At 36.9% G+C, this 16002-nt stretch overlaps 1 protein-coding gene across 1 annotated transcript in view; it reads left to right on the plus strand.

The window, feature by feature from the left end:
• The window catches only part of roq (RING finger and CCCH-type zinc finger domain-containing protein roquin), a 504568-nt gene that overhangs the window by 212893 nt on the left and 275673 nt on the right, over positions 1–16002 (plus strand). The window lies entirely within an intron of this gene.

The raw sequence follows: 16002 nt of genomic DNA on the forward strand, positions 1-16002 counted from the left end.
TGATTTGCAATTTTATTTATTTTTTCTTTTAAATAAATATCTGATCTGCACAGGAATGGCCACAAAACATATAGAACATTAGTGCCATGTGTGGGCAAGAGAAACAGAAGAAAGGAGGAATCTGTTCACATTTTGTTTGAACAACTGAGAGTTATAACCTTTGGGAAAGGCATAGTGGAGTACACTGTTCCAAAGGACACAAATAGATGGAACGAAAGAGGAGGCAGTGAAGTTGGTTCAGTGAGTTTCAAGGTGGACTGTAAAATAGTGTTGGTTAACAGTGCTCTTGGTTTAATGATTTTGGAAGAGAGTGCAGAAATAATAGTTGCCATTTCAACAGAGCAACTATCCTTGAAAGTATTAGTAGAAGGGGTACAAGGCAGAAAGAATGTCTGTGAGAGAGGGATTGAAGTTGGTATGTGTGAGAGATAGGAATCATTAATTAGCCAGATTGACCTCTTCTGTATAGAATCGAGCAATTTTAGAGAGGATTTTAGTGCATTATTTCATGGCTAGGTGGATTTGGAATTTGCATATGTAGTTAGCATCTGTGAAGGTGTGAAGTAGTAAAAAGTACACTAAGTTTTTTGGCAACTGCAGAAGCTATAGTTGAAATGTGATTGTGCCAGGAAAGATTATGATATTGAAAGATATTGAGCACTACATGGTTTTAAATGAAAAGGAGGAATGAAGTGTTCTGTCATCAATAAAACTATTGATAGGATAAAGTCTGTGAGAGTAGGTCATTTATATACAAGAAGAAGAGAGTGGGTGAAAGAACAGAACCATGGGATACTCCTGCATAGGTATATCTGAGGAGGGGAAACTGTCCACCATGACACATAGTGAGCTACCAGTGAGAAAGTTGGCGATCCAGTTGCAGAGCGTGGAAGGCAGACCATGGATGACAGTTTGTTAAGTAAGCCCCTGTGCCAAACCCAATCAAATGCCTTTGAAATGTCAAGGGTAACCATGTGAGTTTCTCCAAATTTTTCCATATTTTAAGTCCAGAGGTGAGTGGTGAAAGCAAGATCAGCTGTAGATCGTGAGTGGCAGAATCCATACTGCTGGTCACTGATTAGTTGGTATGTCTCTAGATGGTTCAAGAGTTGGTTATTGATGACCTTTTCCCTAATTTTTGAGAAAACAGAAGTGAGAGTAATTGGATGGTAGTTCGTTGAAAGTTTATTTTTCACTTGGTTAGAATATAATAAATTTAGTTTAATCCTTTATCCAAGTGTGAGCAAACAAAGTTTGCGCCTGAAAGTATCTTCAGGACTGAGGAAAGGTGGTACACACCAGGGCAACTCGTTGAAAAGGTGGAGCAAGCTACCAATACTCCTGTCTCAGTATCTCCTATAATGCAAAACACATCTCCTTGCGGATATGTCTAATGTTATGCATTAAGGGAAGGGCCACTACCCAGACTAGTTTCGACCTTTATTGAGGTCTCTTCAGTGGGAGCCAGGCCCAAGCTGAGATACCAGGCAGAAGCATTCGCAGGTCATCTCTACCTATAGAAGTTGCCAAATGGTGTGCCACCCATTTTTATTAAATTACTCTGGATTTAGAGAAAGATGTTGAAAGTTTATTTTTCACTTGGTTAGAATATAATTATTATATTCTAACCAAGTGAAAAATAAATGAAGAGACCTCAATAAAGGTCGAAACTAGTCTGGGTAGTGGCCCTTCCCTTAATGCATAACATTAGACATATCCGCAAGGAGATGTGTTTTGCATTATAGGAGATACTGAGACAGGAGTATTGGTAGCTTGCTCCACCTTTTCATTGGATGGTAGTTCGTTGGTTGACTTCTAACACTTTTCTTTGCGAGGGGATAGATATAGACCTGTTTCTGTGTTGTAGTGTAGATACTAGTTTAATAGGATAGATTAAATAGGCAATACAGGATAGGTGTTAGTTCTGGGACACAGTTTTTTGACACAGTAAGTGGGATACGATAAGGACCAGATACCTTCTTTGTGTTCAGATTATTAAGGATTCTTCAGATTTCGTTTTGTTCGAAGACTATGAGTGATGTGAAGGGAGCCATTCTTGTTGGAGTAAAGGGGACTTTTGCTTAAGTCATCAATGCAAGCAATTGGAAGAGAAGAGTGATGGTAATAAGTTGCCTTTGTTTTTAAATGTGAGGTAACTATACTACCATCTGGATGTGAGAGTAGTGGAAACCTGGGTGGGCAGAAGTTGCACCCAATGGTCTTTGCAAGAGATTAGAAAGAGCAACTCCTATTTGGGCAGGAGGCGAGTTTGTAGCATTTGGCTCTTTCAAAGTCTCACTTGCACTTGGTGATGATTCTTTTACAACTGTTGTTGGCTGCAGTAGGCAGAGAGGGCAGCTGGGGTTTTTTCTTTTACAGCATTCACACTTTTTGAGAACCAAGGCTTGGATGTTAGCTGAGAGTTTGAACTGGAATAGGGGATGAAAGCCTTCATTCCTGTGAGGATGATTTCTGTTATTCAGTCTGAGCAGATGTTTGGATCAGAGGAACCGACACGGTAGTTGGACCATGGGAAGGAGGAATAGAAGTCATGGAGGTCTCCCTAGTTGACACTCTTGTAGTTCCAAAGGACACAAGACTGTGAACTGGGTGGGTGCAGGTTGTTCATTGGAAAAGAGACGTATGAAGTTGTGATCTGGTGATCTGAGTTGCCAAGAGAAGAACCGACAAGCACAGTATATATAAAAATTGGCAATTAAGTCCCGACAAGTTTTGTCGGGACTCTCAGACGAGACCCTTACATCATCATCAGTGGTACTGGTGCATAAGTTTACACAACAAAAGGCTATTAACAATTATTTAAACATTAAATGATTTTGCACAACTGTTAAATATAATTGATAAACCAGAATACAAATCGTAAATTCGTTACTGTATGTGTGTTGGAACATTGCTAGTTGTTACTATCATGTTCTGTGGTATCACATGTTATTTCCTAGGTCCGTGGCAGTTAAGTGCTTTATTAAAGCAAACCATACTTGATGTAAAATTAAGTCTTGATTTTTATTACATTGTGTAGGGATCCTTAACATTTGCAAGGCTTCTTTAAATTTTCTTGTAAAACAGTTACAATCAATATACAATATTTTTGTTTGTTGCTAAACTATTTGATGGCCAGTAGTGGTTGTGTGGAATGCTTGCCCTGATTTATGCTCTCTTCTTTTTTCAATGTCTTTTATGTGTTCAGGCATGCAGATCTCTCCTGACCTTCCTGTCTGGCCTGTATAACAAATGTTACAAGAGCAATGAATATTAAACAATATTCTGCAAGAAATATCTGCAACAAATTATTTAATTTTACATCAAGTATGCTCTGCTTTCATAAAAAATTTAACTGCCACGGATCTAGGATGTAACATGTGATACCACGAAACTTGTGATAGCAACAACTAGCAATGTTCCAACATGCATATAGTAACGAATTTACCATTTGTATTCTTGTTTATCAGTTATATTTAACAGTTGTGAAGTTATCAAAGACATCTAATATGTGTAATTGATTGTTAATAGGCTTTTATGTACCAGTACCTTGATGATGTCTTATGACTTACGAAACTTGGTTTTAATTGTTTATTTTTATTAAACTCTTTATTTATGTTATACTTTGATCCCAATACTGAAAACTTCCCACAGAACTGCTAAACCACAGAAACTTACATTTGCATCTCAATCAGTCCTGTTTCCCCCCCACGTTTTTCTTAACCTTTTCTCAAGCATACCTACATAAATCGTTGCTGCAATTGGTAGAGAAATTTTTATTTGTTACCTTCTCATTCAGTTTATTTCCTTCTTTTTTATAAGCTCTGCAACAACCATCTAGGTTTCACCCTTGTGACTAGGCTTTCTGGATTATGTAGTAGCTACTTCAAAACATATTTTGGCTTAAATAGCATCTGTTCTAGCGAATCTTTTCCACATTTCAGGATTCTTTTGATTTTCTACTTCTGGTATCAATGAGTATACTCCTAATTATATTCCACTCTCCTCTGGATATTCTTTTGCTGTTGTGTGTGTGTTATGTTCCATCGTGTCATTTTCGACTCCTGGTGATCCTATGAACATACATTGTCCATTCAGATCTGTCCCTGACCATGTCTTTCAGAATTTCCAAGCGCACTCCACTTGCTTCTTTAACTCCATCCACCTATCTAATTCTTGGTCTTCCTCTTCTCCTGCTACCATCAACTTTAGCAAGCATCATTATCTTCTCCAGACTGTCATTTGCCCTCATAATATGTCCGAAGTATGACAATTTTTGCTTAATGGTTATAGCTTCGAAGGAGCAATCTGGCTTTATTCTGTCTATCACTGATTTATTGGTTTGCTTTGCAGTCCATGATATGCTTAGTAAGCGTCTCCAAATCCATAATTCAAATGCATCTATTTTCCTTCTTTCACTCTTTCTCAGGGTCCAACTTTCACATCCATACAGTACCACAGGAAATACCATTACTTTCACAATTCTGATTTTTGTTGTGAGGCTAATATCTTTAAAGATCTTGCTGAAATTTGTTATTGCTTTCTTTCCGAGTAATAATCTAACTTCTTCAGTACAGTAACCATCTTTATCAATTCGGGATCCTAGGAGCACAAAATCATTAAGTTCACATGTTGCCATAACTTTGGTCTTTTTGAGGTTAAGTTTAAGACCATATTTAGCAGTTTCTTTTTTAACTTTCATAATAAGTTCCTCCAAATCTTCTTCGCATTCTGCTAGCAAGGTGGTATCATCTGCATACCTCAAATTATTAATATTTTTTCCACCAATTTTTATTCCAACTGAAGACTCTTCCAGCCCTGCCATTCTTAAAATGTATTCGCTGTACAAGTTAAACAGGTATAGAGATAAATACATCCTTGTCGCACCCTTTACCTATTGTGAAATACTCAGTTTCTCCAAGATCTGTTTGGACAGTAGCTTCTTGTTCATAATAAAGATTCCTCAGAAGGATGATGAAATGCTCTGGGACTCCCATTGTTCTTAACACATTCCACAGTTGCACATGATCTACAGAGTCAAAAGCCTTGCTATCAAGGAAACAAAGATAGACATTCTTTTGCTATTCTTGTGCTCTTTCTATTATCCATCTCACATTGGCGATTTGATCTCTTGTTCCTCTGCCTTTTCGAAATCCTGCCTGTTCATCTGGCATTTCTCTCTTCATGAATGGTTCGAGTCTTTTCTGAATGATCTTAAGTAAGACTTTACTTGCATGAGAAATCAATGCTATAATTTTTGCACTCTCTTGCATCGAATTTCTTCAATAAAGGTATATAAACTGATTTTTTCCATTCCCTAGGCCATGTAGTTGTGATCCAGATTCGCTTACATAGAGCTGTTAAAATTTTAACTGCATTTTCTCTCAGGGCTTTGAGCAGCTCAACAGGTATTCCATCTCCTCCTGGTGCTTTTTTACTGGATAGCTGTTGCAGTGCTCACCTCACTTCACTCTCCAGTGGTACTGGCTCCTGTGTATAATCCTGCTCTTCAAATTTCTCAGTAATCTTGGACAAGAGTCCTTTCTGTAAAGGGCTTCTGTATACTCTTTCCATCTTTCTTTGATGTCTGCAGCTTCTGTAAGATATCCTTTGTGTTTACTTTTCAATATTGTCACCTTAGAACTAAACTTCCCTGTTAGTTCTCTGATCTTTTTGAAAAGATCTCTTGTTTTTCCTTTCTTGTTTTGGTCTTCTATTTGTTGGTATTCCTGGTTAAAGTAATTTTCCTTGTCTCTTCTGGCTTGTCGTTGAAACTCTACATTCAAATGCCGTACTTCCTGCAAATTTCCTGTGGCCTTCATTTTTCCTCCTTTCCTGAGCAGTTTTGATGGCATCTTCTGACAGCCATTTGGACTTCTTCTTCTTCTTACAAACTGTTGGAATATTCTTCTTTGCTTCTGTTTTAATTATATCTTTAATCTCTTCCCATAGTTCATCTGGTTCTCTTTCACACAAATTGAGTCTGTTGAATCTGTACGCTAATATTGTATTCAGCTGGTATGTTTCCAACATCATATCTGATCGACATTTGTGTGGTTTTCAGTTTCCGTAATTTCACATGTATCGTAGCCACTAATAACTCATGGTCTGTTTCACAGTCTGCAACTGGAAAAGTCTCAACAGACTGAACTGCACTTCTTCATCTTCTCTGTCCAAGTATATAGTCAATTTGATTTCTGTATTGTCCATCAGGTGATATCCATGTGTACAATCTTCTTTTGTACTGTTTAAAGCAGGTGTCAGCAACAAACAAAGAATTCTCTGCACAAAACTCAACTAGTCCCTTCCCTGCAGTGTTACGAATACCTAAACCAAAATGACCTATTATTCCTTGTTCCTCAGTCTCTCCCACTTTTGCATTCCAATCTCCAATAAGTAGCCATAAATCTCGCTTTGGTGTTGCATCTATCACTTCTTGTGACTTGCCATAAAATTCTTCAATGTCTTCTTCTGGTGCCTCTGTAGTAGGTGCATAAACCTGAATGATGGTCATATTCATTGGATGTCCATTCACTCTGAGAGAAATGATTCTGTCACTCACTGGATTATAACCTAATACATACCTAGCCATCTTTTTCCTGAGTAAGAAAGATACTCCATTTTTACGACTTCTCTCATGTCCTTAGTAATACACCATACAGTCCCCTGACTGAAAATGGCCCATTCCTGTCCATCTAAGTTCACTTATTCCCAATATATCCGGCTTCTTGTGCTCCATTTCCATCTTTATTATTTCCAGCTTACCTTGATTCATACTTCTAACATTACAAGTTACAATCCTGTGGTTTCTTGTGAAATAGGGAGCCTCCCTTTTTCAACCAGTAACATCTGTGACCAAGCTTCCTTCCGGGTTTGACCTGGACACATCATAAACACTAGTTCTACTTATGGAAGCCGTCTGTTCTTCCCCAGTTGCATGTTGGATGCCTTCAGTCCTGTGGTGTCTTACCATCCAGCACCATATCATACTTTCTAATTTTTGGCATGTTCATAGAATGTTCTTGGCAAGGTACAGAGGTGGTTTACCATTGCCTTCCTCTGGAATATTTTTCAACTTTCCAGTCTAGATCCGCACTGGTCTGTGAAAACAGGGGCACCTCTGGAAGGATGTGATGCTTTGCCACACAGTGTGGTCTTGGTAAAGAAGAGGCTAAGTCTCTGTATTAGAGATGTATTGCACATATCTTTACCCTGGATAATTCCCTGTAAAAAAAATTATCCCTTTGCTATTATACTGGCATATATTCATTGTTATTATTTGAATATCATGCCATTACATACAGAGTTGCAGAATTTATAGTAGGGATATTGATGAATTTCCTTTTTTGTATTTGTCTATTTTGAATGCTGAGATGCTACCCAGGTTTGTCCTTAGGAAACACTATTTCTGATCTCAGACTATAGTTTTCATTAAAAAGAAATCTTATCTTTAATAAAAAAAAATAACTAACACTGGGTTTATTGGTCATAATATTTATTTAATAAACCTACTAGTTTTGCCACTTAAGCTAGTGGCTTCATCTGAGTTAAGGATGAACACACCAATATACAAGTGTTAAATATGAATTATTACATAACTAAACACAGAATGTGTAGGAACCGTTACACAAAAATACAAGTAAAACAAACACATGGAGTGTGGAAGCTGGCTATGGTCAGTCATTGTTCAGCAGGTGAGCTCGATAGTTTGCAGAAAAATTGAAGTCCGATGTGTTAAAAGATCTAATTAGTGACTTCCAGATGTCACAGAAAATCATCCCTTGGTTTCTGTTGAGAGTGCCTTGTGAGTGGATTACCATTGTAGCCTCTTTGATGTTGCAGGCACTGAAGTTGCCTTCTATGTAAGACATGGAGCTCTTGTCCAATTCAATGTTGCAGTGAGTGTGGGAGAAATGGAAAATGTCAGAGACCTGAGCTGTCTTCTCTGTTGTTATTGACATCTCCAATATGTTCCTTTTGTCTTATTTCTAAACTTCTCGATGTTTGCTGTAATGTAATTAAGGCCGCAAGAACTTGGAATGTTGTGAACTCTAGGATGCTTGTTGAAAGGGTTGTGGTCCTTGGGCAAGCATAACAGATTTCGTACTGTCATAATGGGTTTGCAGGCCACTCTAATGTCATGAAATTTCAGGAGATTTGTGATTTTTAGTGAAATTTTGCCAATAAAAGGGATGGAAACAGAGGCTCGGTTATGTGAACGTCATGAATCTATTGTGGAGCGGGATTAGAGAATAGTATTTTTTGTGCTATCTTTTTAGGATATCCATTGCTGGTCAATAGTTGGACAAAAGAATGTAATTCTTCTGTTAGTGTTCCTTCATCTTTTATAATAGAGATTGCCCTCTTTTTCAGCATATGTACAATACCTAATTTTTATGAAATATGGTGTAACGAGGAGTAACATAGATAACAATCTGTGTAAGTTGGCTTATGGTACACACCAAGAGAAATGCCTCTGTTTGTTTTTTTTTGGTAATTAGAATGCCTAGAAAAGGTAATTTTCATTTATTTTCTAGTTCTAAAGTAAGTTTAGTTTTATAATGGAAGGAGTTAATAGATGACAGAAAATTGTGTAACTCAGACACACTATTCTTCCATATTATGAATATGTCATCTACCTATCTCCACCAAAGTGACGGTGTAGGATTTGTAGATAACGACATCTTTTTTGAAGTTTTCCATGAATGAATCAGCACAAGGAGGAGATAGAGGGGTTTCCCATTACAAGGCCAGAAAGTTGTTTGTAAATTTTCCCATTCCATCAGAAGAAATTTGAGTTGAGATAGTGTTTAAATAGTTCAGAGATGTCCTGAAGGAACAGATTATCTATAAGTATCATAACTTCATCTGCAGGATCATTTGTGAATAATGATAGAATATCCACACTAGCTAGAATGGCCATTGGTGAGATAGAAATTTCTCCTAGTTTTTCTACACAGGGTTGCATATTTTTGATGTAGGCATCCATATATGTAATGTGCTCCTTTAGAAGATTAGCAAGATGTTTAGATAACAAATAAGTAGGTTAGCTAATACCATCTACGATTAGCCGAAGAGAAATATTAGCCTTGTGTACATTGTACCACATAAATGTGGAGTTAAGGGATTCATGGATTTCAATCTTTTTCTAAGTTTTGTAGGCCATCCAGTCATGTTTCGTAAAAGCTTAAGGGTTTCTTCGTGGTTTGTCCAAGTAGGTCATAATCTAATGGAATTAAGTAGAGGTGTCAGAAATAAAATTGAAAATTTGGACATATAAACAGTTGTATTCAAGATCACAGTCGAATTGTCTTTATCAGCCTTAAACACTATAATATCTTTATTCTTCTTTAAATTTGAAAGTGCTCTTTTTTTCTAAGGAGTTGATATTCTTTTTATGACGACGAGAAGACGAGAGAAGAATCACAGCTTTAATCTAATATCATTTGCAACAGGTTAAGGTAGAAAGTAAAGGGCCTTTTTCTACATCGCAAATAATATCTATTTTAGGAATGTGCTGTGGTGCGACCGCAAAATTGAACCCTTTCTTTAAAATGTTAGCTTCTGCTGATGTCAAGTTGTGATCAGAAAAGTTACATAGTACCTTTTTGCCTGGTAGGGTAACTCTTGATTCTGAAATCTTCTCATACAAAGTGATACATTTTTTTTTTATATGCCTGTTTTTGATCTTTTAACACATTGGACTTTAATTTCTACAAACTATTGGACTCATTTGCTGAACAATGACTGACCATGTGCCAGCTTCCATGCTCCATGAGTATCTGTTTTATTTATATTTTTTTGTAATGGTTCCTACACGATCGGTGTTTAGTTATGTAATGATTCATATTTAATACTTGTTGTAATTGGTGTGTTCATCCTTAATCCAGACGAAGCCACTAGCTTCAGTTGCGAAACTAGTAGGTTTATTAAATTATTTTTTTGGTAGAAGAAATCAACATACTCGTCATGAACAAACCTTATCTTTAATAATTCTAGCTGAAGTCAGATATTACTCTGATTATGTCCAGATGAATAATTAATCATCATCATCAAATTCCTGCAATGTACCCTATATGATAGTACTACATGAAAAATTTACATCATTACTAACTTCCTATCTACAATTTTCCTCCAAATCAGTCTGTTATTTCTCAAGACTCCAACATTATCAGATCTTATATTTCTATCTTCTAAAGCACTTTTTACCTATATCTTGGTCTTCTTCTGGGTCTTTTTCCTGCTAACTGAGCAGCGAACACTTGTTTTGCTAATCTTTCCTCTCCCATTCTGTTTGAGTGACCATACCACCTGAGATTAGCTTTGCTAATGCATTCCTGGATGCTGACAATGTCAAGTTCTTTTCTAATATCCTCGTTTTTAGTATATTGCCATTGATGCCATCGTTTCATGCTCCTAATCTTTCTCAGGACTTATATCTGCGGTCTCTAGTCTTTGGTCAAGTGTTTTACTTCTGATCCAGCTCTCAGATCCATAAGTTAAATTTGGTTTGAACACTCTCTTATATACAGCTAATTTAGTGTTTTGGCTAATTTCTCTCTTATTCCATATAAATTTATTCATATTCCTAACATACCAAATTTGTTGATTCTGTTGTCTGTGTCCATATTTAACTTACCATCTTCATTAAAAATCATGCCTAAGTAGCTGAAATGTTTTAATTGTTCTATAAGTGTTCTCCATTCACAATGCAATTGATATTTTCGCTTCAGTTTTTGCCTATTTTTATTGTCTTTGTCTTTTTATTGCTGACCTTCATACCATATCTATTACAACAGTTATTCAGTTTTGTCAGGGGATCTTGCAGACTTGTAGTAGATTTATTTAGAAGTATAACATCATCCGCATAAAGCAAAGAGCTGAGATTAACACCTCCAATTTTAATATCAGATTTAATACCACTTTCCTTCATAATGTGATCCATAGAGATAATGAATAACAGAGGAGATAATGTACATCCTTGTCTTGACACCAGATTTAACATTAAACCATCTTCCTGTACTTCCTTCAATTCTAACTGCTGTCTTACAACTCAAATAAAGACTAAGTATTGCTTGATATAATGCCCCACTGACACCATACGACTGTAGCGTTTTGAATAGCTCCTCTCTTGGCACCTTGTCCTATCCAGATCTACAGATCTTTGTTATATTCCATGATTTCTCAACTATGTCGTAAAGTGAAAATCTGATCCTGACAGCCTCTATTTGGCCTAAATCCAGCTTGTTCTTCACCAAGCTTCTCTTCTGCAATCCTTCTCAATCCTTTCTCAAGTATACTGGCATAAATCTTACCAGGAACACTCAGTAGATAAATATCTCTCTGATTCCCACATTCAGTTTTATTTCCCTTTTTATATATGGGTACTATGAGAGCTCTACTCCAATCATCTGGAATGCATCCCTCTGTACAGGCCCTCTGAACTATACAGTGCAGCCACTGTAAGACTTTTATACTGCCATACTTGAGCATTTCTGGTTTCTCTAGCTGCCTTTCCACATTTCAGACTTTTGATGGCTTTTTCTACTTCAAGTATGGATATGTATTCCTGATTGCATGCTGCCTGGTCAGTGTTTATCACTGTGCTGTCATCACTGCTAATTTCATTTAGCAATTTTTCAAAGTAATTACTCCATATTTCAATGATATCTTTTCTCCAGTTTTCATATCACTTCTATCATCTGTAATTCCTTTTACAGACTCTTTCTTCCATTTCTGAGCTTCTTCAATAACCTCCAGAACATCTTGTCACCTTCTTGATATTTATTTTCTTATGAAAGTCCTCCTATTACTTTTGTTTTGTTAGTTTTACACAGTGTTCTTATATTCTTTCTTACGTTTGTCTCTGTATTCTCTAAGAGCACAAGCTGACATATTTGCCACAAATGTTTAATATGCTTTCTTCTTTTCCTTCACTGCCTGTTTAACTTCCTGTGTCCACCAAGGAGTTCTGATTTTTCTATCCTTGCAGACAACCTCGCCACATGCCTCTCTCTGGCTTAATCAATCAATGATTTCTTCAGATCTTGCCACTGAATCTCGAAGGTTTGATTCCTTTTCTCAAACTCTTTCATTTTTTTCTTAAATAATGTTTGTATATTTCATTCTACAGTGGACATCTGAGAGCTGCTCAACTTTTATTCGCTTTAAAACTTTCTTACATGTTCTTCTTTTCAGTATGAAATTCAATTTTATCTTGTTCAAGACTAAATAGTGAACACTTCCAATTTCAAATCCTCTGTACACTCTGGTGTCCTGCACCAGAGAGAAAACATCACTATCAACAATAACATAATCAATGAAATTGATTATGTTATTGTTGATAACATAATTCTCTCCTTGTGAATTTGTGCACTTTTTTTATGTTGAAAAATGGTGTTAGTAATAATCAATCCATGTCCTGAGCAGAAATCCAACAGGTATTTGCCATTATTATTAAATTTAGTCTTTTTTCCAAATTTTCCCAAAATATTTTTGTATGTCTGACAGTCATTTCCTACTCTGCTATTTAGATCCCCAAAGGACCACCAACTTTTCATTTTTCATTTTGTCAATTGCTTTCTCTAAAACCTCAACAAATTTCTCTGCTTCTACCTTAGCAGAACCTTCTGTGGGACCATAGGCACAAATAAATCTCATTGTCCAGGTCCCCATTCTGATATTTGCCCACATCACTCTAATTGAAATTGTCTGCCATTCAAGAAGATTAGCCTCGAATTTAGTGTTGAATATTATGGCTACTCCTTCTTTTCCTTGATTGTCATTGCCTAAATATAACATTTTGTATTTATTGCTCAGAAAGATTTCACCAGTATTTGCCTTTTTTGTTTCAGTCACCCCTATTATATCGATCTGGTACTTATCCAGTTCCTCAGCTAGCTCCACTTCTTTGCCATTCAGGCTTCTTATGTTGATAGTACTGATCTTGAACTCTAGTGATATTGAGTTGGGGTGTGTTGTAGTGTTTGTTCCAGTAGCTGACTTTTCACTGTTTGCCCTGGTTCCCTGGCAAAAACAACGGGGACCTTGTTTAATTGGGCGACAACCCCGCCGGAATGAAATTCTGCCATGTTGTACCATCATTCAATATTGTGGTTTAAGCAATAATAATACAATTTGGTTGACTAAATTCCAAATTGCCAGCCCATCCTCATTCGTTCATTATCCAGGTAGATAACTAACAGGGTGCACCACTAGAAGGTGAGAATTGGATATTAGGTCAGAAGCCCTGGTTGGGTCTCTACATTCCTTTAAAGGCTATGTGGAGGTCTCCTCTCAGTTATACAGCTTTGACCCTTAAGCATCCCCATGACCTTCCTCTGCTGTAATTCAGAAATGACAACTATTTCCCCTGCTTCAGATTGTGGAGATCATTAATCACCAAAGAAGAAGCAGGGGAAATAGTTGTCATCTCTCAGTTACAGCACAATTTGTAATTTGACACATATTGAATGGAACAGATATGTTCTGCTTTTCACGTTTTGCTTGTAATTGCTATATTTTAAATGCTTCTCATGTATTTATCTCTTTTTTAATCAAATTAAAATTTGATTGTTTATTATAACAAGGTGGTCACCTTGTTATAAAACAAGATAGTTTTATAACAAGGTGACGGCTGAACTGGATAAGGGAAATGGGTTTACAGTGATACTGCTGGACCTGGCAACGGCGTTTGACAGGATACCACATGGAATTCTAATCCATAAACTACAACATATGGGAATGGATATAGAGTTGGTGAGATGGATAGCTGGGTGGTTGATGGAGAGATATCAAAGAGTAGTTTATTCAGGAGTAGAGTCCAAAAAACGGCCTGTGACTAGTGGTGTGCCACAGGGTTCTGTTCTTGGACCACTGCTGTTTAATCTGTTCATTAACGATATAGGGAAGGGTCTAAGTGGGACAGTTCATTTGTTCGCTGATGATGCAAAGTTGGGTAGGGCGATAGTGAATGCAGAAGATGTCAAAGTCTTGCAAGATGACTTAGATAGATTGGAGTTCTGGACTAAGGAGAATGGATGTCAATTTAATGTGACAAAATGTAAGGTTATGCATTTTGGAGTGAAAAGATTAGCAGCAGTATACCACATTGGTGGAACTGTACTCCAAGAGATTGATGAGGCCAGGGACTTGGGAGTGTTGGTGGATAGGGAGATGAAGTTTAGGGGGCACATTGCGAAAGTAGCTAAATCAGCTCATCAACTCACTTGGTTGTTGAAAAATACCTTGACGAGCAGAGAAAAACAAGTTATTGTACCTCTGTACCGAGCCCTGATAAGACCTCATCTCGACTACTGTGCCCAGATTTGGTCACCTCGGTTCCTTCTTGATGGGGAGGAGGTTGAGAGGATCCAGAGGCGAGTGACTAAGATGATAGCAGGTCTATGGAATGAACCATATGAGAACAGGTTGAAGATTTGTGGGTTGCAGAAACTAGTTGATAGGCGAAAAAGGGGAGACATGATTGAGACATTCAAATTGCTAAAAGGATTCTATAGGATTAATTCAGATGTTATTTTTGAGATCAGGACTGGTGGTGGGAGAACTAGGGGACACCCATGGAAGCTGGGCAAGAGCATGGTTAGTAGGGGTGTTAGAGCTGGGTTCTTTACTTTTAGAGTGGTAAATGAGTGGAATAAGCTGCCAGAGTCTGTTGTGGGTGCTATGACAGTGAGCGAGTTCAAGGCAAGGTATGATAGATACTGTGAGAATGTTGAACAGCTGCGTGAACATGATGTTTAGGGCCTCCCTCGATGAGTCTAAGGACTCCTGGAGTAGCCCGTGGTAATAATAATAATTATTACACGAAACCTACTTGGATTCCAATGATTCATCATATAAGGCCAATCTACACCATACAATTCATCATCTGCGCTATACCACCTGCTGTCCACTACATAGTATTTTTGTCTGTTAATTGTGTGTTCTCTTGCTGATTTGCCTGTTATGGGGGACACTAAAACCCAGATTTCAGAAGTGAAACTTTACCACTTCTCAATGAGATGGCTAACTTGCCTGTATATGAAAAAGCCCATATGAAGATTCCTCTCATTCTAATGAGACTTAATCCAGATATTTTCTATTCAAATAGTGCATGTCTTGTATTCTTCCAACTGCAGTGCTTGAGATCCAGCACAGACATTTATCTAAATATTAATTGTTTATTTTAAACATATGCTTTCACTTGAACATAAAAAATTCTGGTCTTGTTCTTTATAAATAAAAAAGGTAGTTCACAGTATTTCATGAATATTTACAATTTTTTTTATATAAAGGAAAGACATGTTGATTTGTTATGGCAAGGATACAAATGCAACCAGAATTGTAAAATTAAGTATTGAAAATTTTAAAACAGTTCCAAAGACAAGGAGAATTGACACAGACAACATTTTAAATGGTGTGTATATATATATATATTTTTTGCAACAGGTCCTGCATTTCTTTTTCTCATTTTATCTCTTGATTGAATGTGTTTGGTACACTTTTGGTTTAACGACACAAAATTAATAACGGAAAAAACTCACGTACAAAGATTATTTAATAGTATAATTTTCACCTATGTGTCACAGGCATCTTCAGTACATTAAGCTCAAATTAAACAATAACTGACAATTCCAAAAAGTGCCACCTAAGTAGCTGGTGTAAGATAACTATAAAGGTCAATAACTTTCCTAAAAAAAAAAAAAAAAAAAAATCAATAAAAAGTTCGGAAATATTAGCTGATTTGTAAAGTACTATCTCCCATAAAGGGGATAGACGTAAGCCGTCGGATCTGTTTAAGTTAGGAGAATGAATTAGAGTTTCACATGTTTCTTTATAAAGGCGTTCCATGAGAAACTGACTTTTGTGAAGAACTCTTGTCTTTCTCCAATGAACTCTGTGTCTAGTGAAGATGGCATGTTCTGCAAGTCCAGACTTTTCAGGTTTAAAGTATTCAATATAAGATTGGTGTTCTTCTAGCCGAATAGAGGCAGATCTTCC

This window comes from Typopeltis vanoorti, chromosome 1, assembly GCF_054136105.1.
Source record: "Typopeltis vanoorti isolate ZY-2024b chromosome 1, IOZ_Tvanoo_1.0, whole genome shotgun sequence".
Lineage (NCBI taxonomy): Eukaryota > Metazoa > Arthropoda > Arachnida > Uropygi > Thelyphonidae > Typopeltis > Typopeltis vanoorti.